The sequence below is a fragment of the Myiozetetes cayanensis genome, unplaced genomic scaffold (assembly GCF_022539395.1).
Source record: "Myiozetetes cayanensis isolate MyiCay16 unplaced genomic scaffold, myiCay2020 scf1, whole genome shotgun sequence".
Taxonomy (NCBI): domain Eukaryota; kingdom Metazoa; phylum Chordata; class Aves; order Passeriformes; family Tyrannidae; genus Myiozetetes; species Myiozetetes cayanensis.
Genome location: NW_026086604.1, coordinates 128,457,099 through 128,484,772, shown reverse-complemented (window position 1 = coordinate 128,484,772; position 27,674 = coordinate 128,457,099). Strand labels below are relative to the sequence as shown.

The window sequence follows — 27,674 nt, the reverse complement described above, 5'->3', positions numbered from 1 at the left end:
CCACTGTGCACACTGCCTGCTGTAGTCTGCATTACTGAACACACAGAGGTTCAGTCCTTTGCAAAGGTAAAGTTCAGTAAAGAGACCAAAATATCAAAATAAAATATCCTCTGTGCAGATCCCATGGGAGGATTTTTCCCACTGTGGATAGCTCTGTAGATGCTCAACTACTATTAAATAAAAAATTGGAAATTAATTTCAGAATTTCAGAAGGTGGTCATTACTGAATGTCTGTTCTGGTACTTTGTTTGGGGAAGTGATATGCATTTAAATTATTTGTATAGAGTTTGGAAATTAGGCATCTTTTGGTAAAAGAGAGTAAACTGTCTGGGAAATCTCCAAATGGAGTAAAGACAAGGATCAGTAAGCACTGGGCAGACCTACTAGACTTACTTTAACCCTGAGATGTATTTGAGGGACCTGTGGTGGCTATAGTTTCTGTCTGCATCTGGCAACGGCTGCTTGGACACGAGCAGAAGGATGCTTTGGCTAGGAAATTGGGCAGATGCAGATAGGTTCTTTTCTAAGACTGTATGTGACACAGGTTAGTGACCCATGCATGTCCTAGTTTCATGACCAAAGAAGGTATCACTAAGAATTAGAAAAAATAGTTAAACAACTAATATTTCCCACATATCTACATTTTCTGGCAAGAAAAAGAAGTCTCATCTGAAACAGGTGAAAGAATTTAACCATTACTCCTCATTTTCTAACCAGGCAACTTCTGGTTTTTCAAAACTGACTCAAGTGTTTTCTTAGCTTCTAGGAACTTATTAATTCAAATGAATAATAGCTGCCAGGAAAGAATTAGTAAATTCCTTACTTCCTCTCAAAATTATTATTCCTGCAATTTTCTGTCATTCACTCAAATCTTGACTTCTCTATTCTAAATAACTCCTATTTTGTTTCCTGACTCTCTAGGGAAGATGAGGCAGAAGCAATGAGTGGGAGAATTGCATATTCATCTGATCTGTATATTTTTTCTCCCTTAAATTTCTGAGGAATCACTGGAACTTACTACAGTGTGTTCTATGACATTACCCATCTTTGTGAATCATTTTTCAGATGAGAATAAGGTCTAGCACATGGTCCATAGTCCAAGTCAGTGACTTCTTTTTATCATTATTTGTGTGTAAAAACACTTTCTGTATGAACTGCCTTTGTCTTTTTTAGGGGGTGGATATATACAGTGTGTTGGAAAAATCCAGTGAGGCCTGAGGTCATCTAAATAACTCTATGTAATATGAGCAGCTGTTGATGAAATGTGGTTCAATCAGTAACATTTCAACTTTTGCTTTATGTATTACATTTCAAATTAAATAAGACAGTATAAAACAATCTGTAAGTTCAAAATAAGATTGGTCCATACAGATTTTTTTGATGTGTGTCTGTAGTCCTTGACTTTGATATCATCCACTTTTTAATCTTCTTTTTCATATGTGTTGTTAACTGTGGACTGCAGTAAAAGGATCTCTCTCTCTCTCAAAATCCTTTTTTAAGACTTTGCCTCACCACTTCTTTCTTTACTAAGCCCTTCCCCTTCATTAAATATCCCACAAATTATTTACATATATTGCTAAATCTTCAGGGAGGTATGTTTAAATAGGTTGAGGCATATTAGAGATGTCTTAACCCAACCCTGTCAAAATCCTTGAACTTTGTGCACAAGTCTTGATTTTGATTTTCTTAGCAGATGAAGCATTGCTTTTGGAACATTAACCCTTGCCCTACTTCTTCAGAAAACGTAAAAGCTGAGATTTTCTGAATTTTCAAGTCCTGGACTTGCTCTCTTGTATAGGTTGTTTTCCTCTCTTCCCAAAATCATCTCCAAACTTCACAATTTTCTGGGAGACTACTGTACCAGCTTGTGTGATATCAAAAGTAGGAGAATTGCTAATAAGTCATAGCATTGCTTATGTCATCAGGCAGCAGGACATGGTCATCTTTCCTTCTGCCAGACTCCTAAATGCAGAGCAGAGAAACAGCAGCACACCTGGGGATTTAGAGAGATGATTGAAATGTTCTTCAATGGATCAGAATAATTTAGCAATCTAATTCTCTTTCTTTGAGTTACTGTGGAAGGAAGAGGGTAAATGCTACACAGTCTGAATGCATGAGTCCTTATAGATCCATTAGAGGTAGAAAAAAGGTCTCCAGTTGCTGGACTGAAGGCAGCAATGCTGCTGGAGAGCAGCTAGAACACTACAGGCAGGTGAAGTTGGCAAAGCTTACTTATGTGATGTTTCTCACCTATTTTATTTGCATGAGAACAAGCATAGTTTCTTGCTAACAAGCATCAACATTTTCAGCTCATGTCTACTGAGAGATGCTCTGTTTTAAATTTCTGTTGTTAATCCACTGTGTGTTGTGATCACAATAATGCACAGAAGTTAAACAAACAACCCCCACCCCCAAACCTCCTCCCCTAAGAAAACAAAATCCCAGACCATGATGATAAAATAGTTCATTAAGATTTCCAGCAACAGCTTGTCAGCTTGGCTCTTAGTACTTTTTTTCCTGCCATTACAAACCACATCGATCCACAAATTACAGTCTAGGAATAAAGGGAGGGGAAAAGGATTTTACAGACATTTTATCCGTCTTACTCTTCAACATTAGGATTCTTTTTTCAAAACAGTGTTTGTACTCTAGTGTTTGAACAAAAAAAATTGCAGTCTTTTAATTCTATAATATTTTACAAGTTTAAAGGTCCTGGTGCACATCCAAATGGGAAAGAGATTGGAATGCGAAGAGATTTGGCTTTGTTGTCTCTCACTTTTCTAAATGCCCTATGCACATTTATGATGGATAGGTGTCCCAAACTTTCTGAAAGGCAGAGAATTTCAGTAGATGCAAAGTGTGTAAGTAAACGAAGGGTGCTTTCAGCTCTTCCTTTGTTTAAACTAAACCAGAAAACAGATAAGGGCAGACTTGAGGTCACATTTTGCCTTTTAAGGTAAATAATCCATGTCAGCTTCCCCAGGTTTCCATCTCAACGGTGATAAACATGAGCTGTATATAAGGCTGGATCCATCATACCCTATCCCTGTGAGAACCCCACTGTGTGCAGTGGGACATGGTATATGTTTATGTTGTGGGGAGGAGGGAAGAGTAGTATGTAAAGTGCTTTACATGTGCATAACTTGAAGAATTTAGGTTGGTCAAATGCATATACTCTGGTGCTAATAGAAACAGAGATCACTTATCACCATATCTAAGGAATTAGAAATGTATATTCATGACTCTCTGTTCCCCAAATAGGATGTCCATCATTCTGCATTAATGACATAGCTCTATTCTACTCATTTCATTTTTCTTTATGTTTTACCCAGCTGAATAGCTTAGTGCTGCCATGGGGTCCTGTATCGTATGGCAGACTTTGCCTTTTGAACTGCCCACATCACAGTTTTCTGCAGCTCCCTATCTCCACCGTCATTCCTTTTCTTCACTCTAAATGTTTCTAAGGACGAAGAAAAGAAAGAAAGAAAAGATTAAAAAAAAAAAGGGAGGGGGAGGGGGAGAGAGGAGGGGAGAAAGAGACTGCTGTGAAAAAATAAAAGTTTAAAAGAGAACCAGAATGAATGCTTCACTTGTTGGCTTTTAGCACAATTACCATACCTTAGGAAATATGCAGGGAATAGTTAATTATGACTAAATGAGCTCCTTTTAGAGTTCATGGCAGGCCCCAGCATCCAACTGTCAGTGTTGTGAAAGATTGAATTAAAAGGCTGGTCTCCCTGTCAGCCGGTAGGATGGTCTGCTGGAGGAAAATAGACAGTGAAAAGATAGCTGGGTTAGAGTAGCCTCAGCAAGGGAAACACGTATAGCATTTGCATACTTCTCCTGCAAAGGGGGTTTAATCCAAATAAAGGAGGAGATTTCAGTATTGTCAGCCAAGGCTTTGTTCAGTGTGAAGAGCAGAAGGAAATCTGATGAAGGGGCCTTTCTGAAGCCCTTGCACACAGACTGGAGGTTGTTCTAGTAAAGTTATATACTTTGGGATTGTTTACACACTATTGTCTGTTTGAAGATCTCCTAAACTGAAAGACTCAAAGTATTCCTCTTTGCCAATACAAAAGTGGGGAATTTGTGTGGTAAAAATTACTTATACTGCAAACCTGAACAAATTCTTTTCATTATCTTCACAAAATACTCTAAAGTTCCTTTTTTTTTGGTGAAGGCAAAGTTCCCTTCTACCTCTCGGCCAGACTCATATATGACAAAATGTTTTCAGACTAGGAGATAAACGGGAGAATTATGTTCTCAAAATGCAGAGTGCACAAAAATCAGATACTCTTCAGGCTTGAGGCAGAAAAATTCTCATTGTTTTCTCCAAAACACTTATTTGCTAAACAAATAGTTTCATGCCAACTAAAAACAGGGTTTTGAAATTTAGGTGGGGCATTGTGTCTCTACTGTGATCTCTTCTGTACTTTCTGATTTTTTTTCTCACCTGACAGATGAGCCAGAAGCCCCAAACTAAACCTCTTTTGTACTTAATCTATAGCAGACCCAGTCCATGCCTTCGAGCTTTTGCAGCTAAAATAATGGATTTGTTTTTCGAAAAACTATTTAAAGGTGATACCAGGCAAATTACTCTCCTTAGAATGGCTATCCACTTACAGTGTATACTACCACTTTGCATGGTTTTCACATGGGAAAAAGTGCATAATCTTGAGATATGATTAATATTTGGGGACCAAACAGGTCATCTAACAGCATGGCACCTGAAATAGATGGCTTTTGGTATTGTTGCTATAATATTTTGTGTTCTTGCCATAGTCTTAATGATTGTAGCTAGTATTTAATTATTTATGTGAATGACAATAAAGATCTAATTACTTATGGAAATAGTTCATAAATATATATTTATATATATTTTTCTATAAATGTGTCTTAGCTCATTTTCTCATCAGCTTTGTAGCTAATAGTCATTGTAAAGCAACATATGTTTCCCTGTAATGCTTTGTGAGTGTTAGGGTGAGCAACATCCTTGCTTGAATAGAGCTTGAATTTTCTCTAATGAAAATGAGTATTATCTTTAAAGCTTGATCAAAATCTGGGAAAGAAAATGAAGCTCTTTCAAAGATACCAAAGAATATGAGGTTGGATATATCTGTATGGATATGTTTGTATTTACTCTGCAGTTGCTTAATAGTTACAATTAAAGGAAGAAATTACAATCCTGTTAATATTAATAAATGACTACACATATGATGAAATTTGGCTCTCAGTTATATGTGCTGAGACTTGGTTTGGGGTGGTATTTTTAACCTTAAATGCTTCTTTATACTCACTCAGAGACAGATATTGATGATTCAGCTCAGTTTTTGTTCAGCTGTAAGAAATGTGAATCATTAAATTCTCCTTATTTTCTCCCACATGGTTGTCATAAAATCTCACAGAAACACCAAGCAGAAACAACTCTGCGAGCAATAGGCTATAGGGCACCTCCAGTCCTCAGACTGTTGGTGCAACTTAAAAATCAGTTGTCAGAAAGGGGAGATAGTTGATGGAAAATGTGCTATATCCTGTTACTTGCTGAGCATTATCTGCCATCTGGACTCAAGAAAAGCCTGAATGGATTTCAGCATCTCCCTTTCTCCTACACCCTAGAGAAAACTGGAATGGAAGATAAAATTTTGGTAAAAAACAGGAGCTGAACTGAAGCGTCAGTTGGCACTCAGTGTGCAGTTCACACCTTCTCTTATTAGTTTAATTTATTCCTTAAAATGTTTACCTTTTTCAGGCTGACGTGAGTAGTAGAAAATAAGGTATAGTATTTTACAAGGATTGTTTACCAAATTATATTTACTGCTGGGAAGCATAGCAGTGCTATCTGTAAAGTAGTTTTTGACTGCCTACAGAGACAAATAGCTTGAATCCAGACTAGGTATAATGTAGTATGCAATTTCAAAACAGTTACTTTTATATTAACTCATAAGTTTTTATTGCTTCATAAGGAAATTATAACATCCTCCTACAGTTCCTACCTCCTCAAGGAAATAAACTCTTGTGACTTTCTCACGTGCTGACCATCTTTGTGCAGCCTTCACTGGTTATAAAGAAGTCATACTCCAAAACACACTGTTGGGAAAACAAAGGACAGACCGCAGTAGTAATAAACATGTCGTTTAAACCTTACAGCAAAATGATTGTGGTTTATTCAAACATCCCTTCTAAAGAATAGCTAATGATAATATTTTAATCACACAAAGAGGGAAATCTTCTAATGCTCCCATTCCTGGGCTCTGTTCCCACTGAAGGCAGCAGGAGCTGCACATACAGATCCAGAGGGCTTGCAGCTTGAATAGCATCTAATATGGAGTTGAACAGTTTTAAAAAATAGGAACCCGACTCACTCCAGCGCTTACAGTTTGTGTAGTGAAGTAATGTTTTCACTTTTCATCTCCTCCTTTTTGTTTCACAGTGACGGTGCAATCTCCAATTAGAACTAACCCTTTGTTAGCAGTAGTCAACGGCGCCTCGTCCCGGTTTGCTTTTTTCCTGTGAGAAGCGTGTCAGAATTTGGGGGGACTAAATATACTCCTTTGTTGGCGAGCTTGTCAAGCACCGCGCTGTGTTCGCTTTCCCACCAGGAAGGTCAGGCCGCTGGGGGGCCGCTCTATTTTCTGAAATGATCCCAACTGTCTGTCCATGCTGTCTGACAGATTGAAACAGTTGTCTGTGTCACTGCTTTCAATGCTTTTTAAATGCCTCACTTTCTTTGAAAGACGTAAAATATGTAGGCAGTGGGGGGAAAAATGTAAAAAGAACTATACTTTTTCCTGCTTAAAGAAGTATTGGGGTTTCTGTTCTAAAGTAAACTTAATTTTGTTTAAAATATGTTTATAAGCTGACTTAGGGAAAAAAAACCCAGCTGATCTAAAAGACTGGGTAAGTCACAGCTTACATATTCTATTTCTGAAACCTTGTTTTAAAATGAGGGCAATAAAATTATTAAACACACATTCATTCAGTAGCTGAAGTGAAATAGTACATTTTCTTTGTTCACTTATATTTCAGTTTAATATATTTTGATCTGAGGTATGTATAAAGCCTGAAGAAATTGGTACTGTGCTGAGCCTTCAATAGTCTCCAGATAATTGAACTAATTAAATCTTTACCAACATTAACACAACTCCAGCATTCCTTGGACAGTGGTTAATTATTGCATGAACATGGCAAGCTTAAACTAAACAGATGAAAATAAAATCCTGTGGAATGGGTATTGAGTTTATTCTTTATTCATCTTTTGATAAGGTTTAATTAAAACTGCCTCTCTCCATTGTGGTGAGAATGAATGTGCTTGTTTTCTTAGTGAAAGCCAAATTATTCACTTCAGCCATGGTTCAATAATCAAAGCCTTTGCAAAGTTTTGGGTTATATTGTAGCTGTGGAGATATAATTGCTGCAATTCTCTATGAAGGCTTTATCTTTTTAATACATTTTCTTTTATTTTTTTACCTTATTTAAAAAATTAGAGCATCCATTTTCCAATTCACTATTCTAATGTGCTTTAAGCAGGGCATTCTTGTCAACAGGGAGTGAGCAGTTGAAAATAAAATTGAAAATAAAATATTTTTTTTAATAACTGGAAAATTAGTTTCAAAACAAATCTATTTTCCAGTTTTTTAGAGTAAAATTTAAGCGTATGGCAAAAGCTGTCCTTATTAACTGCTGAATATTAATAAAGGAATTGTCATTTCTTTTTATGACAGTAACAGAAGGAGCAGGTGTGGTGACTCCCCATGCTTGTACAGTGGCTAACTGATCAGTGAGCAAAAATTGTTGAAAGAAGCAGTGATGGCTCATAATGTTAGAATATGCAAGATTGTAAAGTTGCTAGAGCTGCTTAATTGTGTATGAAGTGCAAAGTGCAGCACTGGTGATACGATGGAAAAAAACAAATTCTTGGAAGTCATGAAAAATTTTGAGCAGGAGCAATGGGATACAACTGAAAGAAAATGAGATGCATTTGTGACCAGATATGCATGCGTGCAGACTGGTGTCACTTGTGTTGCCATGGACTTGCCTTTCCAGTTGGAGAGCTGTAAGCTGTAGATTTGGGCTTCGACTCTTAGGTATAAGCTCCTATTGCAAATTCACATGCATTGACTGAGAAAGAACAGAGCAGGCAGGAAAAGGATCAGTTTTCATTTAAAAAAAAAAAGTTTACCACTCTCTTTTCATACAGTTCTGCATGTGACTTAGATGGACCACCAAAAGGTCATCGAAAGAGTTGCACAGTTTTATTTGTATTCTCGTTGCTCATTCTGTTGTATTTCAGAATTACATCCTGGCAGAACTTTGGTTTCCTGACAGACTTCTACTTTCCAATTTATGAAATATTGTTTTCACTTTCTGTGATTTATCACAAGCAGCTATGACATTGTTCTGTCTTGGGCTCACGTTGTCATGAGGGGATTCCAGGATGGCACGGTGGTTTTGATTTAAGGGAGGAAAATGTGTTTGCTTCCTTTTTTTTATTATTCTATGAGTTGTTTCTCTTACAGTAAATTTCACTGGGTAATAAAAAATTTAAGACTATGAGTTATATCCATGCCAAAGGAGAAAATAATCTGAGCAGAGAGTCTCTTGAACCATGGAGTTGGACTTCACTTCCTCCTTTTCGAGTGATGGTCAGTAGCATGCTGGGTGCATGTCAAGTGAATCCAGAGCTATTTGGAGTCCCTGGACAAAGGATCATCTGCTGGGAAGCTGTAATCAGATTTACAGAAATGTGTTGCTCATGCTCTTTGTCATGAAGGAGCAGCATTTCTGTCCCAGTTGACCTCTCTTAAGAGTCTGTAAGTGCAGACATTTATTTAGGCTTTACACTGAAGTGAAGATTTGCCCTATTCTATTTCTTGAGGTATGGGAATGTACCCCAGTCTGGAAGAGGAGAAAGACTGCATGTTAGCCTTGCCTTGCGTGCCTGCATATGATCAGTCCTGTTCTAATGGTGAAAGTTGTATTCTCCTTTCTGCTGACAGAATAGCACCAGCATCAGAAATACCTCTAAAATACCTCTAAAACATGTTAAATTAGGTAATTTCTGAGACCAGACATCCCCTTTAGTTGTTTTGTTTTGTTTTGTTTTTCCAAATAGACCTTTCCTATTTTGTGAAATTTCTTTTTATTTGCCATGAAGAAAATAGATATGGAAGAATTGCTAATTTATCTGTGTTCCTTTGTACTACATTGTGTCTTTCAAAGCATGGGAAATCTCTTATTCTAAGAAATAGATTTCTGGATTATTGTTAGGACTTTAACGTATTCTGCATGAATAACACCGTTAGAGGTGTATTTATTGCACAAAGAGATTTTCCAGCATTTACAAGAATAAGGTTATGGTTCCACAGTCATTGAGATGGCGTTTGTGCACTCCCACTTTTCCAGCAGCACGAATTTGATCCGGATCAAGAATGGACACCTGATCTCATTTGTGGAGAGTACAGTGGCTCCATGCTGGTTACTGGGGAACCACCATAAAGCCTGCTGGTTCAAGGTTAACCTATCAGGTTATTTTTAAAATCAGATTTGAAACAATAGAGTTAGATTGTACTGGGTCAGCATGATTTTCACTCAGTCACAGGAGCTTTAAAGCTGGATTTGTAGCCTTGTCACACATACTTCTGTCAATCAGATTTTCCTGAACTCTTAACTGTAAAAAGTCATCTTCTAATACTTGGTTACATTAAAATAATTTTGCTGGGTAATTTATTTTGAAATGGTGATAATAATCTTGAATGAGATAGGAAAAACGGGATGTCCTGGAAATAAGAAAGAGTTTCTAGCTGGAGTTGCTGAAAAAACTGCTTGTTCAAGAGATCGTAATCTAATCTGAGTGTACTGAAAGATTTGAAAATGTCTTTAAATGTGAGGAGATTGTTGCATGTTAATTATCGATTAATTCATGTGGGTTAATACCCATTAGCATTTTTGAATGTGGGCTGTACTGCACTCTGACAGCTTTGCATATCATCCCTACAGATGTCTTAATTTAATGAGATTCTTAAGCACTTGGATAATTCCAGGCAAACACCAAAATGTGTTGCTGTGTTTATTAAGGAGCTTCTCAGCCCTCCTGCAGTAGCCATTAAGTAAAGTGCACCTTCTGAGGTGCAAGAGGACAGACTGGACTATTGTGACTTTTGACTGCAATTTTTTTAATTTTTATATAATTTTTATATAATTTTTTTTCAAATGATGAGACTCCTTCATGTTTCTCAAAATAGCTACATAAGCAAGAATAATTCTGCTGGTTTCCATGTGCTTTCTTTTATTTGGCATAAAAGCTACAGGAGTGCAAAAAGGTGATTTCCCTAAAAGCAGGACCATGTATAATTTACAGGGCTACCACAAAGAAATCCTAATGACTTACACATACCAAGACTATTATTAACTTGCCTCCAGCCACAACACTTACATGGTAATAAGTTGTCATCTTTGTGCTATCAACTACTACTTGATCCAATTCAATCCCATGTTTTCTTTTCTTTATAGTTGCTATGTCATGGTGATCAGCCCGTGTATTTGCTGTCAACTTTGTTGTTCGTTCTTCTTCAAAAGTCCTTCATTATCTGCAGAATGTGGCTGGTCACTTGCCTGAAGTAGAGAATAAGGTTTTGACATAGCAGTGTTTAAAAATTTGATGCTTTTTTGCCTCTAGAAATTTTGGTCTTTTTTAGGAATGTGTTCTGTGAACTATGGAAGAGAAATGTGATTATTTTACATTTATCTTGAGATGTGGCTCCCCTAGCTCAGAACAAGGATAAGTTCAGTTATGGTAAGTACCATGCAATCATATATTAAATAATACTCCTTCATGCAGAGATCTCAGGCCACGTGTTCAGCTTTGCAGACTGCTCCCTCCTCTGCATACAAACTGCTTTTATTGAGGTAACTGTCTGGCCTTTCCATTTGGGATTCATTCCTCCCTGTTCAATGATACTTAAATGCTCCAGTCATAATTATTAGATGGGAGGCTTGAGTAATTATTGAATTGCTATATCTTATGAGAAATTCTAGGAGCCTTATGCAGACAGATAGGAAAATAGTGTGTAGATAAAAAGGATATTGCTTTAGGAGAAATGTTAATGCACAATTTCAGACAACCCTGCGAATGCAAATTATTAATGGAATTCATATTATTATTAAGAACTGAAAACTGAGACAGAAGTAAATAACTTACATTTATTGAACTTTCTTTAGTTATGTGAGAAGTGTGACAAAAATATAACCAAATCTTTTGGGCTAGAAAACATTGCTTCCAGGTTTCCAGTGTAAAGATTTTACTCACTCTCTCATCTCCTTCAATGAAGGGAGTCAAGGTGAAGGCTTCTACACTGATGCAAAGAAGAACTGCTGTGATGAGCAGGAGAGGTAGCAGATGGGAGGAATTCAGTCCATTATTTTGAGAATGCTGTCAGAAATGTCCTTGCATCGGTAGAAGACAAGGTAGCCCAGACTGTTTTAACTACTGTGTTAAAACGGGCTGTATTCACTGTTTTAACTACATTGGACTTGGTCCTCTGAACCAGTAAACAGTGAGTGATGCCATTTTAGAAAGGTTCAAGGGCCATATGCCAGTAACAAAGGGAGGATGTGCACAAAGCTTGAGTAAAAACAGAATACACAAACCTATGTATATCATCATTAACTCATGAAGGTTCACAGTTAGAAAGATACCTACTCTGTTGCCTCTAATGTTTATTATTGCATGTATTCCAGTTTTTACCTATGAATATATCTGATGGGCAGCTGACCTGTAGGACAATCCTAAAAAATCTCAAATTCAGGATGCTTCAGATAAGTCTGTGGGGTTTTGTCCCAGAAAATACCCAGAATGCTTGGTACTTAGACTGAGGAGTAGCCTTGCCTGTTATGCACAAAGCATTGCTGGAAGAGAAAACAAAACCAAACAAACAAAACCAAATAAAGCAACCAAACAAACTAAAACAAGTTTCAGAAATATGCTATTCACATGAATAATATTAATTTCTGGAAGAGTTGGGTAGTTCAGAATGAGCTGGCATGTGGAAATTAACATGACACCATGCAACTATCTCTGCTATCACCCATTACAAAGGGTCAGAATCTAACAAAGATAAGCAACTGTAATGACAGAAAAAAACATAAACAGGAAAATCACCTTATGATAAACTTGGATGCAGAGTAGGGCTTTCTAAGGAATAGGGCAAAATAGCCTCTCAAATTCAGAAGCAGAGAAGGCTTGTATCTGACATACCATGGAGGATGCTTGACAGAGGACTTCTTAAAAGACAAGGCTGCATAGTTTTCTGTCACATGAAACTTTGTACAGGCTTTTCAGAATGATTTGGCATTAAAGGGCTTCAAAAGATTGTTTCTCTGAGTATAGATAAACTATGTTCTTGAAAACATCCTGAAACCTTTCACTAATTTGTCACTGCTCCTCAAGCCAAGAACTGACACCCCCCACACCATCCCCCACCAAATTTGCAGATATCATTTTCATAGTGAAAGAATCCAGAAGTGGGAGTTAAACCTTTCCATGTTCCTTGGGGTTTTATACAATCTTTCATCATCCCAAGGAAATCTAGTACTCTTAAGTGAAGAATCAAATCTCAAAGCACTGCACAAGTAAATGAAATCTCTTTTGCACACTAGGGACCTTTTCATCATAGTTTTGTGTTCCAGGGGATTTTACAACCTTTACTTGAGGGAAACAAATATTCAAATCCCAGTAAGACCAGAGTAGAGGAAATATGCCAGGTTCAATTACCACTGGAATTATCAGCCTATGAGAATTTTTCCATTTGTATCTTCACCATCTTTTTCATGAAGTTCTTCATAAGCTGTTCCTGGGATGTGGGAGCACAGAAAGGGAGTGACCACTTTAAAACTAATCAGAAGAGAGAATCTCCCAGAAGTCTCAGTCCTGAGCAGCATGTTTCAAATGAAGTCTGAGAGGTTTTAAAATCTTTATTAGTATAAATTTTCTGAATGTGAAAATCTGCCTGCAAGTACATATATGTATATATCAATAATCTTATTTGAAGACAGTGAATTTGCAAGAACCATTTCTCTATTTTTTATTACTGGTTTGAATTACACTAAATATATGAAAAGCATAGTTTACTACTTGGTGTTGAATGTCATTCACACACAAAAAATAAGGAGACAATTTATTACCCATTAAAAAAGAAAATAAAATGAGCAGAAAATACTTTTGAGATATTTTATACATATAAAAAAATGCCACAAGAGAGATGGTGATTTCCCTGGTTAGGTAATACGTATGGATGATGAGGTCCAAAGAACAAATTAAGCAGTATGGACTGTATTTTCTGTGATTCCTCTATTTGAAGCTGGTGCAGCATAACAGTATTTCACTTATTGTGGCGCGGACTACGGATTTTCTGGTTATTTGAAGCTCTGTGTAAACCTGCTGACTGTATGTGGTATGTGGAGAGCTTTGACATTTTCAAATAAGTAGTCATCTAGATGCTGTGTAGCTTCAGGGGCTTCTGACATATTTTATCTATTTCTTTGTCCTTGGAGATTGATGGATGGGAATGTGATTAGCTCCCACACTTATTAGCTCTCATGGTAACCTTGCCCCCAGTCTCTTAACATTTTTAGAATACCCTGTCTACAAGATGTTGCAGCCAACTGTAGTGTATTGTGTCCTTGTTTCTCAGGTACTGCTAAGTACTTAGTATTAACTATCCTGTTTCCTTTCCTCCTATTTGCTATCTATTGTGGCTTCCTTCGGTGGGTGAGGTGGACTTTTTCTTGGTCTCAAACTCTGTCTCTCAAAGAGAAATGCAGTGGGAGAAAAAGTTTACATTCACTGAAAATTGCAAAGAATGTTTCTACTCAACATTTTTTTTTCACCTTTGCTGCATACAATAGGACTCAGATTTTTGCTAAAATAATACAAAGGTTGAATTAAGTCACTGACACTGCCTGCTTTAAAGTGGTAAGAAATGTCATCTCAGGAAATCAGCTATGCAGCACAGTGGGAGGGTAGATTCAGTCTCCATTTGTGTAAAAAAAAGTGAGTTCTGATTCTTCCCATACTTCCTACAGGACAGGGAGGAAAAGCTCTACTGAAGGCAGTGAGTTGCACCAGTTTAAAAATAACATGAGGTGAGAAAAGAATCAAGCCCCAGGGTGTTTCAAAGCTATGTGCTGAATCACTGAATCATAAAAAATAGGGCAGGAAGAGCCTTGAGAGGTCATCTAGTCTATCCTGCCTACCCCAAGGCAGAATCAGCTCTATCTGTGTCATTCTGACAGATGTTTGACTAACCTGTTTTTAAAAACATCCAATAATAGCAATTCCACCAGCTCTGCCAAGTAGCCTATTCAAGAGCTTTTCTTTCCATCCTGTTAGATATCAGGAAAGGCTTTCCAACCTTAGCTGTTCCTACTGTGGTTCCATAGTAACTTCTATTTGCTGCAGACATGAAGAACAGCTGAATATGCAGAAGCCATTTTAAATATATAAACACTTCATTCCTCTGTAAATTAGAAAGTGACTTTTTTTCAGTCTTGGTATTCTGGCTTTTTGAACTCTGGAGGACAGTGGTGGAGAACTGAGGGTTTGTTTGGGACTTAGAAAGGATAGACTGAGAACTGAAGTTACATATGAAGAAGCAGATTCCTACCCAGCAGTGAGATGGGTGACTTTCTTTGGACAAGTGAGTGGATGTTCCTCCAGTGGAAGAAATAGTTTAACAATATAGACTTATAATAAAGTCACCCTTTTCAAGGGTGTTCCTATCAGAAGAGAAATTAGTCTTAGGGTTTTCAGCAGACAACTTGATTAGGGTAAAATGGTCAGTAGGATTATATTCAACACTGCTCTAAATCCCTCTGTGATGGCTGTCCTCCAGACCAAGACCATTGTTTCATGTCAGTACTATTGACAGTCATTCTTCACCAAGAGTGTACAGACATATGAGGTTCAATTCACATTGCAATGTAGCTGCTCTGAAACGGATTCACACCTAACACTATTTGACTTATTGAAGCTATAATTCCTGGGAGTAAGAATATTTGATGTTGCACAGTGATGTTTCTCTTCAAATGCAGGAAAAAAAATATTATTTCAGACAAATGTTTGATTATGCAAAAGTAGGGTTTTTAACATGTAGGTGCGGTTTTTATTTCTGTTGTCGAATGATCTTGATTTGCCATCTGGCTTTGTGTTAGGAATTTTTACCCTGCCATCAAAACTAGAGAGTAAAGCTTGCCTAGTAAAACTGGTAGAAGCCTGTAGTGAGCACCATTGAATTACCAGTAACTTCAGGTAGGTTTGGATCTATCTTAAGGCTTTTCAGTGTGGTCCAAAAAAATTAGTAGTCCAGAGTATATTACTAAGCTAAAAACTTGTTGGAAATAGGTCACAGTAGCAACCATGTTGTGGAGCAAATTGGCCCTGATTCTCAAGCTGAAATATACCAGCTTAGCCTCGTGCCTTTATCTAATCCTCCTTCCTACTAATTAATGCAATGAAAATATCATCCATAAAATTTAGCAGTTTAAATCTGTCACTTACGTTTACTCTCTTGTTAATGTAAAATGATGTAATTTTTTTTAAAGGAATAGTAAAGCTTTTGAATGTCAGATTGTACTACAAAGACAGGTCAGTGCAGGCTGTACAGATCACTTTGTTTTGTCCAATCTAATGTAGGTTTTCTTCGTTTTTATTTAAAAACTGGAGCCCCTGGTGGTCTAGGGGGTAAAGGCGCCGCGCTGTCACCGCGCTGTCACCGCGGAGACCCGGGTTCGATTCCCGGTCAGGGCCACTCCCGGGCAGGTGGGGCTCGTAAGCCCTTAAAGGCAACCCACCTACGTCCTAAGGACCTCGCTGCCACCGTCCAAGCTCGCTTGGCCCCGGCAGATGAACCTTAGGATTAAAGGGTGGGCTCAGTTCCGCGCACACTGTGTCTCACCTAAAAAATCCAATGCGCAGGCTGGAAGGTGGAAAGACCTTCCCCGGATCTTCGCTCGCGAAGACTGGCCATTATTATTATTATTTAAAAACTATATCAAGAGCATATTTTTCACATCGTTATAATGAAAACAATCTTACAGCTTGGAAGAGATTTTGTAATTCTCTGCTGTTTCATGTGTTTTGCTCCATGTGCATTTTTCCTCTTGTTGACCCTAGCGCACAAATCTGTAATGAAAAAAATTGATTGACTCTTAGAGTAGGGGATTGCAATGTCATGATTTCACGCTCAGTTGTTGGCTAACAAGGCTCTGTAGTTTTTATTTAGAGCAGCCAAGTTGCAAAAACAAAAATGAAGAATTATGTTAGTCCCAGCTGCCAAGGTTACAGAGCAAGCGGCTCAGATGGCTCCAGGGTTCCAGGAGAGAGAGGGATTGTCTCTGCCCAGCAGGTAAGGGATAGAGCTAGACAGACACCGTTGTGTGCAAGATATTGACTGACTGACCCCAGCAATTCATAAATCCAAAAAATTACAACATTTTCTGCTTATCAGTAAATGGAGCAGACACTCAGCTGTGTAATTAACCCTTTGAATGTTCGGCCATGGTGCAGCTAGCTCTTTTGAAAGATGCATATCCTTTCCTTAATGCCTCCCTTGTAACATCCTGAGGATATCTTGGGTGCTCAAGGTATTCACACACTACTGACAATAATTATATAAATTCTTAAAATATTTCATATATCCATTCTAAGGATTATTTTTCCTTGTTCTTAACGTTTCATGCTTAATTGTTTATAATACATCTTTACATGTGTCACCTAAAACATTATACTAAATTTTCTGAGCTGGTATAGCTGCTTCAGGTAGAGAGCATAAAATATATGAAAGGAGAGTAAGTCAGATACCCAGCCCTTACCTGGCTCAATTATAGGAATATCTCTGATTTTAATTGGTGGAAAACTGTTCTAAAAAGTCAGTTGTCAAAGTTACCTAGCAGCTGTGAGCTTTCACGAGGCATCAAGTTGCAAATTGCAGATAATTTTATGTACTTGACCACTGTATCTTGTATTGTTTTATTAATGATTTGGTTTGGGGTTTTTGTGGTGTTTTTGTTTTTTTTTTACTTTTTAATAAATCCCTGTGTGACTAATTCTCAAATTGTAAATACAAATTTGAAAGGCCATCAAACTCTGCCTCTGCATACCAACCCAAAAGTCATTGCAACTTTAAAATACAGTCATAAAAGAGGAGACAGCGACTGCAATGATGGCAAGCCAAGGTGGAATAAACAGACCCATGTAAAACAGTTCGTATTTTTCTTTTTTTTCTTTTTTTTTTTACCCTCTTTGGGTTTTTAATCCCTGTTAGACAACAGCCTTATCAAAGTATGCCACTTCCAGTATTCTGTCAGGCAAACTTGTATATGGTGAGTGCATTTTTGACCTGACCCCAGTTCCTCCCTAAAAAGTATTCCACAGAATTCTTCAAAAGACATTCACAAGGTTTCTTGGTGCACAATCCTTCAGTCTAAGTGACAGATGAACCTTTAACTATAGAACTAGTGAAAATATAAGAAAGCATGGATTTACTCCTTCAGTTTGTCATTGCCACGTAGAAGGAAACTTATAGGCACCTGGGCTCTTTGTCCAAAGGTACTTTTGAGAAAAAAACTCCTCTTGGTGTTTGCTTTGCCCTGGCTCCCCAGAAGGAATTACTGTCTTCTGATTCTGCATTCCCTGTCCATCTCCTGTGTGGATGTGTATATTGTTAATCATGGCCAATTCAAGAATATTCATTAATTTAAGACGATATTCATACACATGCATTGTCTTCTTTTGTGTACTGTGTGAGGTTGGGTAATCTTGGCTAAATTTAGTAGACAATGTGACCAGTATTTTCTCTGCAGATTTAAGATTAATGCCTTTATTTTTAATACACCTTGGTACTGTATTTTCTCACACAATTGCTAACACACTACCTTTACCTTCCAGATGTCATTTGGTGTTACGCAGATGCTGTTTTCCTAAAATTCTACTGTATCAAGATGTTGCTTTCTTGTGCCATTTGGGTCCAATTCTGACATTTGAAAAAGTACATTTAGTGCAGCACACTTCCCCCACCTCCCTGGGGTATCTCATCTATCATGTGTATTTGCTTGCTGGTATTTCATTATCACCTACTATTCACATTTGCATTTATAAATCATGCATGAAATTCATTTGCAAATCTGTAGGCCTTTTTCTTCTGCAGTATCCTGTACTGTAGTTAATATCCTTTTACATAGACTAAGGTACTCTTTTATTGTACTGCTTAATATCACATATGAGATTTCTAGGGTGTGCAAAACTGTATGAATATTTTTAAGACCATTCTCAGGGAAAAAAATAGCTGTATTTTATTACAGTAAATGCTTGCCATGTTCTGCTTTTGAAAGCAAAGCTACTTTTAAAAAGTATACATGCATAGCAGAAGTTCTTATGACCACAGAAATTTCCATTTGTTTAATATTTTTGTCACTTAAAGCAAGCTGAAAGAATTTTTAGAAAATACTTTCTTGGAAAGTTTTACATCATTACTGATATTGTTTTAGGTCTAGTTTAAACCTTTATGCAAAGGTTTTCAAGCACTAGAATGTATTGCTTACCCAATCGGATAAATAACTGTCTAGTTAGCTGAACAGAAACATCAGGCAGTATGTTATTTCTGATCCTCTGTTGCAGAGCATATTGTTTTCCTTTTAATTAAATTGTTCCATGGTGTTCTACTCTTAAGATTGTGTGCTTGCATTTCATTATCACTTGTTATTCAAACTTGCATCTCATTTGAAATTTGCAAACCTGGCAGGTTTTTTCCTATCTTTGTTATAAATTATTACTTCATTTCCCATCTCATCTGTTAAGAGTGTAGCCTATTTTTAATGATGTTTTCTCATGTGTAATGTTTCTCCAGCTCTGGATTCAGTCAACTTCGACTTCATTTCCCCCCACAAAGCTTGCTGAATCTCCATGCTTTTATTACTTTTGATTTACTTTCCTTATGCAGCTTCCACTCTGATTTGCTGTTTTCCTCCTGCTGCCATAGAGCACTTCTGTTAAAAACTCCTCCTTCTGGTTCAAAATAAATGAAAAGGAAGGAAGTAATATGAGATTTATGGAGTGAAAAGTACACTGGTTTGTTTAAGAGAGGGCAAAAGTGTAGTTGGTTCCTGTCAGCAAAGAAAGAAGCTTCTAGCACGTAGTAATTTTTTATTTTATCCACTCTAAAAAGGCTGAGAAATCTGTGCAGCTTGTAGCAATCTGTACAACTTGTAACCAAACTAGGTACAATGTACTCAGCTTCCTATTAAATAATAATTACTATTATCTGCTTACAGAATGTTAAACTATCAGCCTCTGCCAGTCTGCCACTAAGCTACACCGTAAATTGCCTTTATATTTGGATTGCTTGGTTTGCTCCCCATTTATGTGGGATGAGAATGAAGTTGGTCCCATTTTTTTCATCAATCTTGCCCTTCATTCCCACCATGTGTGTTTATGGGATACTTAAAATTACCCGTGGAGAGGCAGAGAGAACAGCTGAAACCAAGGCTCTGGATAGAAGCTGCAGGAATTTCAAAAGGATTCCCTGAGTGCTGTTTCACTCTTCAAGTAATGTGTCTTTATCAAGATTAAAACTGTCTTGTATAAAACTATCCTCTTTTTTTTTTTTTTTTACACTCTGTCTTTGCCAGTTCCAAAATCCAGTTGAGAATTGTGCATCTTGAATGCCTGCCTGTACACATATTTTACATATTCATTCTGAATTTACCATGCTGTGTTTTTACAGCCCCACTGCAGGACCTTATGGAAAGACCACCATAGGAGCTAGATACAAAGGAGAGGGCTGGGATGGGGGCTGCATATGCTGATTTAGCCTTCATTTGGCATTGCTCTTGGGGGCTTGGCCTACCTTGAAGCCACTGATGGAGCCAAAACCTATCCTTCTGTTACCCTTTGGATGAAAACCCCGAATGAAAGCAGGTTTCATTCAGCAATGGAGTGAATGGTAGCATTGCTGAACCCAGTGTCATGAGCAGAGCACGAAGAAAGCCTTTACCCACCAGCTAAGTATGTGGTAGAGAGAGTTGTCCTTCTGCTGCTGAACTCAGAGAAGTCAAATCCACAAGGTAGAGGAGTCCATGCAAATGTCGTCTGCCTGTATACCAAGGAGCTCTGCTCCATGGGATCATCTTTTGCAGAGCCCTGGAGGCAGAGTGGGCGATTGGTGGGAGATGATGTGAAACAATGGGTTTGCAGCTACATGGACCAACCAGCCATTCTTCATTTTCCACAGGGTGGAGAGCAGGAGCCTCTTGTCTCCAGAACAGTGTGGTCCCCAGCTGCAGCAGTTTCTATGTTTCTCTGAGGGAGTGAGAGCTGACTTGTATTCTTTTCTGGTTATATAGGCTCAGACCTCTTTTGTTTGGCTTACCGTTTAGTTATTAGAAGTTTTCCTGTTAAAAAATATTTTGGGGGAAGAAGTATTCATTATGTCTTTAAGTGGCACAGGAACACAAAAAGAAAGATTTCATAAAATGTAATTATCAGGAGAGGATAAAGTTTTAACCTAAAACCAGAAAAAGATACATGATAGAAACATTTATTGTAGCAAAGACATATAATTTCAAAATTACAAAGCATATGGATAAACCCTGTGTAGAACCAGATTGTAAAGATAAACATTTAAACACCTCATTTAAACATTTAAACCTCAGGACTGCCAATAAAAATGGCAATCACAGTGCTTATCAGTGCCCTTATCCATTCATGGAAAATGCTTGTTTATAGTGTTTAAGTCTGTGAACACTTTATTTAATATTCAGCAAACATTATATGTTGGCAGTAGAAACCACATATTATAGGTTTGTGGTTTGAATTATGGTACCGTGCAACTCTGATCTTACAGTCATTCGGCTATGGAGATAGTTCTCTCAAATGAAAAACAGCACCATTTTTTGACAAATATTATCTGGCACCTTCACATTGCTGTTAACTGAACACCTAAAATGCTTGCTCAGGTGTCAGGTTCACTGAAAAATGTAGACTAACAATATGGGTAGTACCACGAGAGGAAATAGATGAGAATTTAGGACTCTTTCGCAGTTTTTCAAGTAGTTTTTCCTGTTGGGAAGCCCCTGGAATTAAATAGTGGATTTTTTCTTCATCACTTAATCTCTACTACAGTAACTGTGAGGAATATGGACATGATGAGAATTTAACATGATCTGTCATCCAGAGCTATCTTTAACACAGACTCTTCCATATATAGGAAAATTTGCCTCAACCCCCCTCATTGTACTGTCCTCATAAGTGAAAGTATTTGTTGATGTGGGAGGAGAGGAGGTATAATGGGAGAAAATATGTATAAAAAACTTCTTTCCCAGCTTTGCCATATAAGTAGAAGAATTAAACTTTGTACTTTACTTCTAAGTCTTGATTCTGTCTTCAGCTTTCAATATTTCACCTTCTTGAGACTATGGTTAAGCATGGAGGCAACTCTGTGTGTGGTACTCTTCCAGCATCCCTGGCAGGGGATATGCTGTGGATACATTTTGAGTCACCTACTTAAACTGGAAAGCATCAGTCAGTTAGATAAATAATGAAAGGCCTGTACTGCATCTGTGACAATGAAAGGTAATAGCTTGACATCTAAGATTTGTTACAGACTAGTGGACAATGCTACTATTGGCAGATTTTTTTTTTTTTTGCTGGTGAACTTGGAGGCTATCACAGATGATCAGAGCAGTTTTATTTGTTTGTATGGTGCTGTAAGATATAAGCTTTTCCCCAGTACTTCCAATTCTGTAGTGAAGAAATGCATGTTTTTGAGAATAAAACCACTTGTGGATATTTTTGTCCCCTAAAAATACTTGGGATAGTAACATAAACCAACAGTACTGAGTGTTCATAGCTAACATAGGTATAGGGCATATAGGGCATATTTATATGAAATCAATGATATGCTTTCACTACTTTTCTGTAGCATCTGTATCAGTATTGTTTTCTATGCTTTTCATCCATGTCAAACAAGAAAAAAGAAGTTCCTCTGTGCACTCTTTCTCCTGTGCTAAAAGAAAACAAGCAAAATTTGCAAAACATGCCAGAACCTTTCTCACTGTGGTCCTGCCTGGTGATCCACAACTAGAGTTGTGAAAAACAGAGTCAAAATGTACTTTAACCTGCCACTGCTACATGTGCAATGGAGAAAATATTTTTGTTTAAAAACAGCAGCTGAGCAGCAGTTATTTTGATCCATGCTGCCTGAGGGATGGATGGTGGGGAAACAATAATTTTGCTCTTCAAGATTCCTGCACAGTTTCATGGCCATGACTCCACCAGAAACTGGAACTATAATAACACTGCAATAAGCCAGGAGTTGTGTTGCAAGCATTTCCAGAGTTATACTTCACAATCACATCCAGTTTGATTTCTTATAGACCTAAGACATTTAGTTTGTTTGGAAAAAATAATAATTAAGAAGCAATACCAAAAACCTTTTATCTAGCTGAAAAGTACTTGCACTTTTAATAGCATGCATTCATTAAAAAAAAAAAAAAAAAGTGACTTTGCATTCTATAGACTTAATAACAGTGCAAAAGGGACAGTGAACTGTGCTAAGAAATCCTCTTCTCCAGTGACTAACTTTTGTGTGAAACTCATGTGCAGAGATGTGTGCACGGACTGAGCAGAACTACTCAGCCTTCACATAATCTATTGCATTTCTATGATTTAGTCTGCCTAAAATATGTAGGTGAAAAATGGAAATGTGCTTCTGTTTGTATGTTTAAGAAAAAAGCTAATTATCTTTGTAAGTGAAATGTGAATATGAAATATTTGATCACATAATATTTCAATGCTGTCTTTGCCTAACCTGCCTTTTCTAGTTGCCTTGCCATTTCTGAATTACAGTACCTTTCCTGTTCGTGACAATAACACCTTTAGCTGTCACCCTACCACTGTGCTGATCAGGCAACAACAACCAAAATGCAGAAGAAAATGAAACAACTCCCAGATAATCTAAAGTAACAACTATTGAGAGTGGGTGTTTCTTTAAGGATGGTGACTTGAGTTCCACATGTACTAATATTTCTTACCCATAGAGCTGAAATCAAATGATGAGCCCATTTCCAAGTGTGGAAATTCCACTTACTAATTGCTTGTTCTTGACATTGTGAAGTGTTTGACCTCAACTCAGAGGTATTTCTGCATAGAAAGAATTGCCATGTCTGGTCCCAGACTGAATTATTTAGAAGCCATGTCTCAAGCTGTTAGCCTGCAGAGCAGCTCTGTCATTGCTCTTTCTTTTCCTTACTGACCTTCCCAGACATGAAGCAGGATTTCTTACCAAAGCAGAAGAGCAGATAGGGAAACCAGTGGGAAGCAGAAGATGAGAATGCAAAGGGTAACACAAAAACAAAGGGAAACGTGAGGACTGGTTCTTTATTATTGCTTAGGAATGTTTAAGGATTTTTCAAAAAACTTGTACATGTGTGCAAATATTATCAACATCTTTAGAAAGAATATAAAACCTAGGGTTTAGCTTTTCTCCTTACATAATCAATACATGTAGATTTTTTTATTAAGTCCACATCTATTAATTTTTGTTAAAAACACATAAGGAGCACAAAGAACTTCTCAAATATGTTACGAAGATTAAGACTGCTGTGAAAATATTCTGCTACATGCCTAAATTATTGCAAATATTGTAAAGGGAAGGAGAGACTGTTTTGAAGATGGAAATCATTTTGTTAATGGTTATATCTCTGTTTTGAAAGCCTGAATATGTTTGTCCTGAAGATCTCAGTGGGCCTGGCCTATATGCGCATAAGTATATAATTTAGTTTTATTTATTTTGAAATTAAACAAGTGCATAAATTCCAGGCTCACATGGAGATTCCTAATCAGCAGTTCTCTCTGTAATTTTAGAAAAGAAATCATGGGAGCTTTGTGTAAGAAAACAATGTGCCAAGTTATGAAATCATTATGAGCTAATTGCAAGCTAACTACTTTAAGCTAGCTACTAGTTGCCCTACTCCTCTAATATGGGTCAATAATTATATATGAAATTATGTTACCAGCATAACATAATAATTACCAGGATGTTTTTACCATAGAATTATTGAAGAGTTTTCAGTTTTTCAGCTCTGTAGCCTAAAATGGGTGCCTTGTACAGGGCTGTGCTCTGATTCATCACTTTGGTCACTTGTTATGTGGAGCTTGTAGTGGTGCATGTTGTTAATTACAGTGTTTCAGATGTCATTATCATGCTTATGGGATGACTCTTGGGGCCCACTGGTTTGCATGTACGGATTATCTAGTTGGCTGACCTATCCAGTGGAAAAATTGCTATGCCCCACAGAAAACAAGGGAAATAGTCATCTACCGTGTGCCCAGTAATGTTGCAGAAGGAATTGTGGAACTGGGAATTCTGATATGCAGACTTAGGGCTGTCTGTGTGTCACTTCTACTCAGCTCCTGCTGTGCTCTACAAGCTCTAGGAAGCTGATCTCTAACCTGAGAATAATGCAAGAAGGAACTGATGATAGAAAAATATGTGCCGTACTATGGTTTTGCAATAGGGGATGTGGGAAATAGGATTTAAAAGTGAAACGGGTGACAGAATTTCTTATAATTCTGGTGAAAAACTTTTTTTCAGATATGTTTGTCTTACTACTCTTTGCCCCTTCCATTTTGACAGGAACTTTTCTTTCCTTAGAAAGATCAGTCCTCAGGATTAAATTTTTTTAAAAAGAAAAAGACGAATTCCTATTCTTACAAGAAAATAAGATAGTATTTGCAGATTACATTTTTCCCCCAAGACAGTGGCTTAGAAGAGTAATCGTAGGGCTGAAAGCCATGGGAAACTTTCCACTTTTTTGTATTTCTGCCACCAACTGTCCTTAATCCTTTTCATTTATTCAGACGTACAAAGATAATTCACTTAATATTGAGAAACCATTTGTCAAGCAGGTGAAGTATTATTTGACAGGTGGGCTAAGACAGGCAGCACTTGTGTGATCCTTTCTGATCCTAAGTATGTTACTAAAGGCAGTGGGTGCATTGGTGTTCCCACTTTTGGGAGGGGAGCACTGGTGCTTGAGCAGGAATGATCGCTGTGAAAAACTGCAGAGGCAAGGGGGCCACAGGCGGGGACCAGACCCGGATCAGCAGTGCTGAAGCTGAGGAGAGACCGTGGCACTGCCAGGGGTGTTCAGCTGCATTTATTCTTCAGTTCAGTCTTGGAAACACTCGCCTGTCCAGTGTAAGGGGAAGAAGCCTTTCCCAGGAAAGCAGGAAGAAACGGTCCTGCATCGAAGATTTTCTGCTTCAAATAAAACAAAACCGGAGAAACCCAAAGACGCAAAACCCCTTCACATGCTGAGCTCCAGTGGCTCAGAAACCTCTCAATGCCTCAGGTGTATTTGGGCCAGTGGTTAAGAAGACAGGGCTTCAGTGTGGGAAGAGGCTAAGTGGAGGAGGATGCCTTCAAGTGAATGTGTGTGTCCAGGAAGATTGGGTAATAACTGGGCAAGGGCAGGATGACAGTCAGCTGTGAAAAATAACTGCAAATACATGTATGAGTGAGTGCCAGGCATGAAGGGTTTTGTGATGAAGAGATTAAAGAGTTTACTGTGCAAGTGGGTGTTGGTATTTATGGTAACAAGATGGGGAGGTTTGTAATTTAGTTCTGCTTAAAGTGGTAACTTTTTTTTTTTTTTGACAGCTTTGCAGTCTTTGCCAGGGCCAGCAGTTTTTGCAGTTATCCTCGTGCCCACAGTAGATGCTTCACAGAACCAAATTAAACAGTAAAACTTCAGAACTTTTCAGAGGAAGTTTGAAGGTCACAGAGTCCTGTTCGTTCAGATATTTGGGATGCTTTAGTCTAAATTTAGTCTAGATTTAGTCTAAATCATACAATTTGGATTGTTTCAGAAGCTTGTACTTCAACACTGTACAGTTTATAATCAGGATGCTTTCTCCTTTTTTAATTCTGTGCACCTACATTTTGTGTTTTCTATTGCTGAAAGGGATTACCAGTAATTGTAAAATTGTGGAAATGGTTTTGAAACAGCATAAAATTGTTATAGTGTCATCAACTTCTTAGCTTTGTAGACAGATGTAGTTTGATAAAACCTTGTTGTCTGAATACCTCTACCAGCTTTCAGTTTGCACAAGATTGCCAGAAATAGGAGACATTGTTTAGTCATCTCATTTAGTGCATATTTCAGCCAAAATAAATTCTGTTGCCCTAATTTTCTTCTTTCCTCATGCAAGATGTCATCTCTGTAACTTTCGTTGTTGTTGTTGTTGGGAAGCATAGTTTTGTTCATCTGGTTGAAGCACCCTAACAATGAGAATTATAAATATCTGGATTCTGGGGATTGTATATAACATGACAGATGTGGCATTCAATATCCTGTAACTGTCCACTGAAACAAGCAGATATGGGGCTGATTTGTGTCTACCCACAAACTAGAATTATGCATTTGATACCTATCTATCCTTTTTTAGGGTTATCTTGAGATGGTACAGCTATTGATTTCATAAAAGTTAAGTTTCATGAGGAGATACTAAAAGGCATTTTATGGGAAACTGTTGACGTACATATGCAAGGACAGACATTTATGTATATTAGTGTGTAGGATTCAGGAAATGTGAACATCTGGTTTCTCTTAATAGCCTTTTCTAAAACTATTTAATTAATAATAATTATTTTGATATCATTCATGTCTGACCTGAAGAATTCATGAAATGTAGTTCTCTCTCAAGTCAACACATCTCCACTGTGTATACATATTCGACATGTCTTTGTGAACTTAGTAAATCCATCTATTTGAAAGGACAATGTGAAATTCTGTGTTAAACTGTGGTCTGCTACACACATGTCCATTCTTCTTTTATTTTCTTTGAACACAGAACACAGTAAAATGTATTGTACAGCGTACCAGTTTGATATCACTTTGATAGACATGATGTGACCTTATATACACACTCCAATGTACTCTAATCCGTGGTCTCCCAGCTCCCACTCTGCAGGATTTTTGCGATGTTGATGGAACCCTGTGATTTCACAGAGCAGCTGCGGTGACCCCTCGCCCTGCTCACTGCTGCTGACAGCTGCCTACCATGTGTAGAGGAAACCTCACAGACTAAAATCTCCCTCATAAAGCAAAGATCTTTAGATAAGCATGCAGGTCTGATCATGCTACTACTTTAAAAATAAATAGTTTAAACCCAGAACTTTTTGTGTGGTGCTAAAAGAGCGGTAGCTAAATATTCAAGGCATTCTGCCTGTTAAAAATAATGGATATGTGACACGGTGTCTCTTTTTAAAAACAGACAGAAGAAAACTTAGTATAAACAATGAAAGTATATCCTAAGTGTAAATAATCTGCATAAGAAATGAGTTATGTCTTTTAGGACAGGTTTGACTTGCTAAACAAGGCTCATCAGGTTCTTCCGGTTTATGTGTAAGAGTAGTGTCATAACTACCTGAAGTCAGAAAAACATCTATCAATAATTCATGTATCAAATAGGAAAAGTTTGTTTCATCTGAATTGTAACTTTTACCCAGGTGGTGTATTTACTTGTATCAGGATTTTTGTTTAGGAAAAAATAAAATGGAATGGAGGCATGAGCTTAAAATAAGAGCATCTTTTGTCTCGCCGCCATAGTGTTACATTGA

General features: G+C 37.6%; 1 protein-coding gene across 6 annotated transcripts in view; it reads left to right on the top strand.

Annotated features, from left to right (window-relative positions):
- Positions 1–27,674, top strand: part of CDK14 (cyclin dependent kinase 14) — a 309,078-nt gene that overhangs the window by 257,422 nt on the left and 23,982 nt on the right. The window contains exon 15 of one of the 6 annotated variants that reach the window (XM_050333430.1): positions 10,695–10,767. The exons of the other annotated variants lie outside the window; for them this stretch is intronic. The gene's annotated coding sequence lies outside the window, so the exon portion shown is untranslated. Of the gene's footprint in view, positions 1–10,694; positions 10,768–27,674 lie in introns of those variants that run through there. 6 annotated transcript variants of the gene reach the window in all.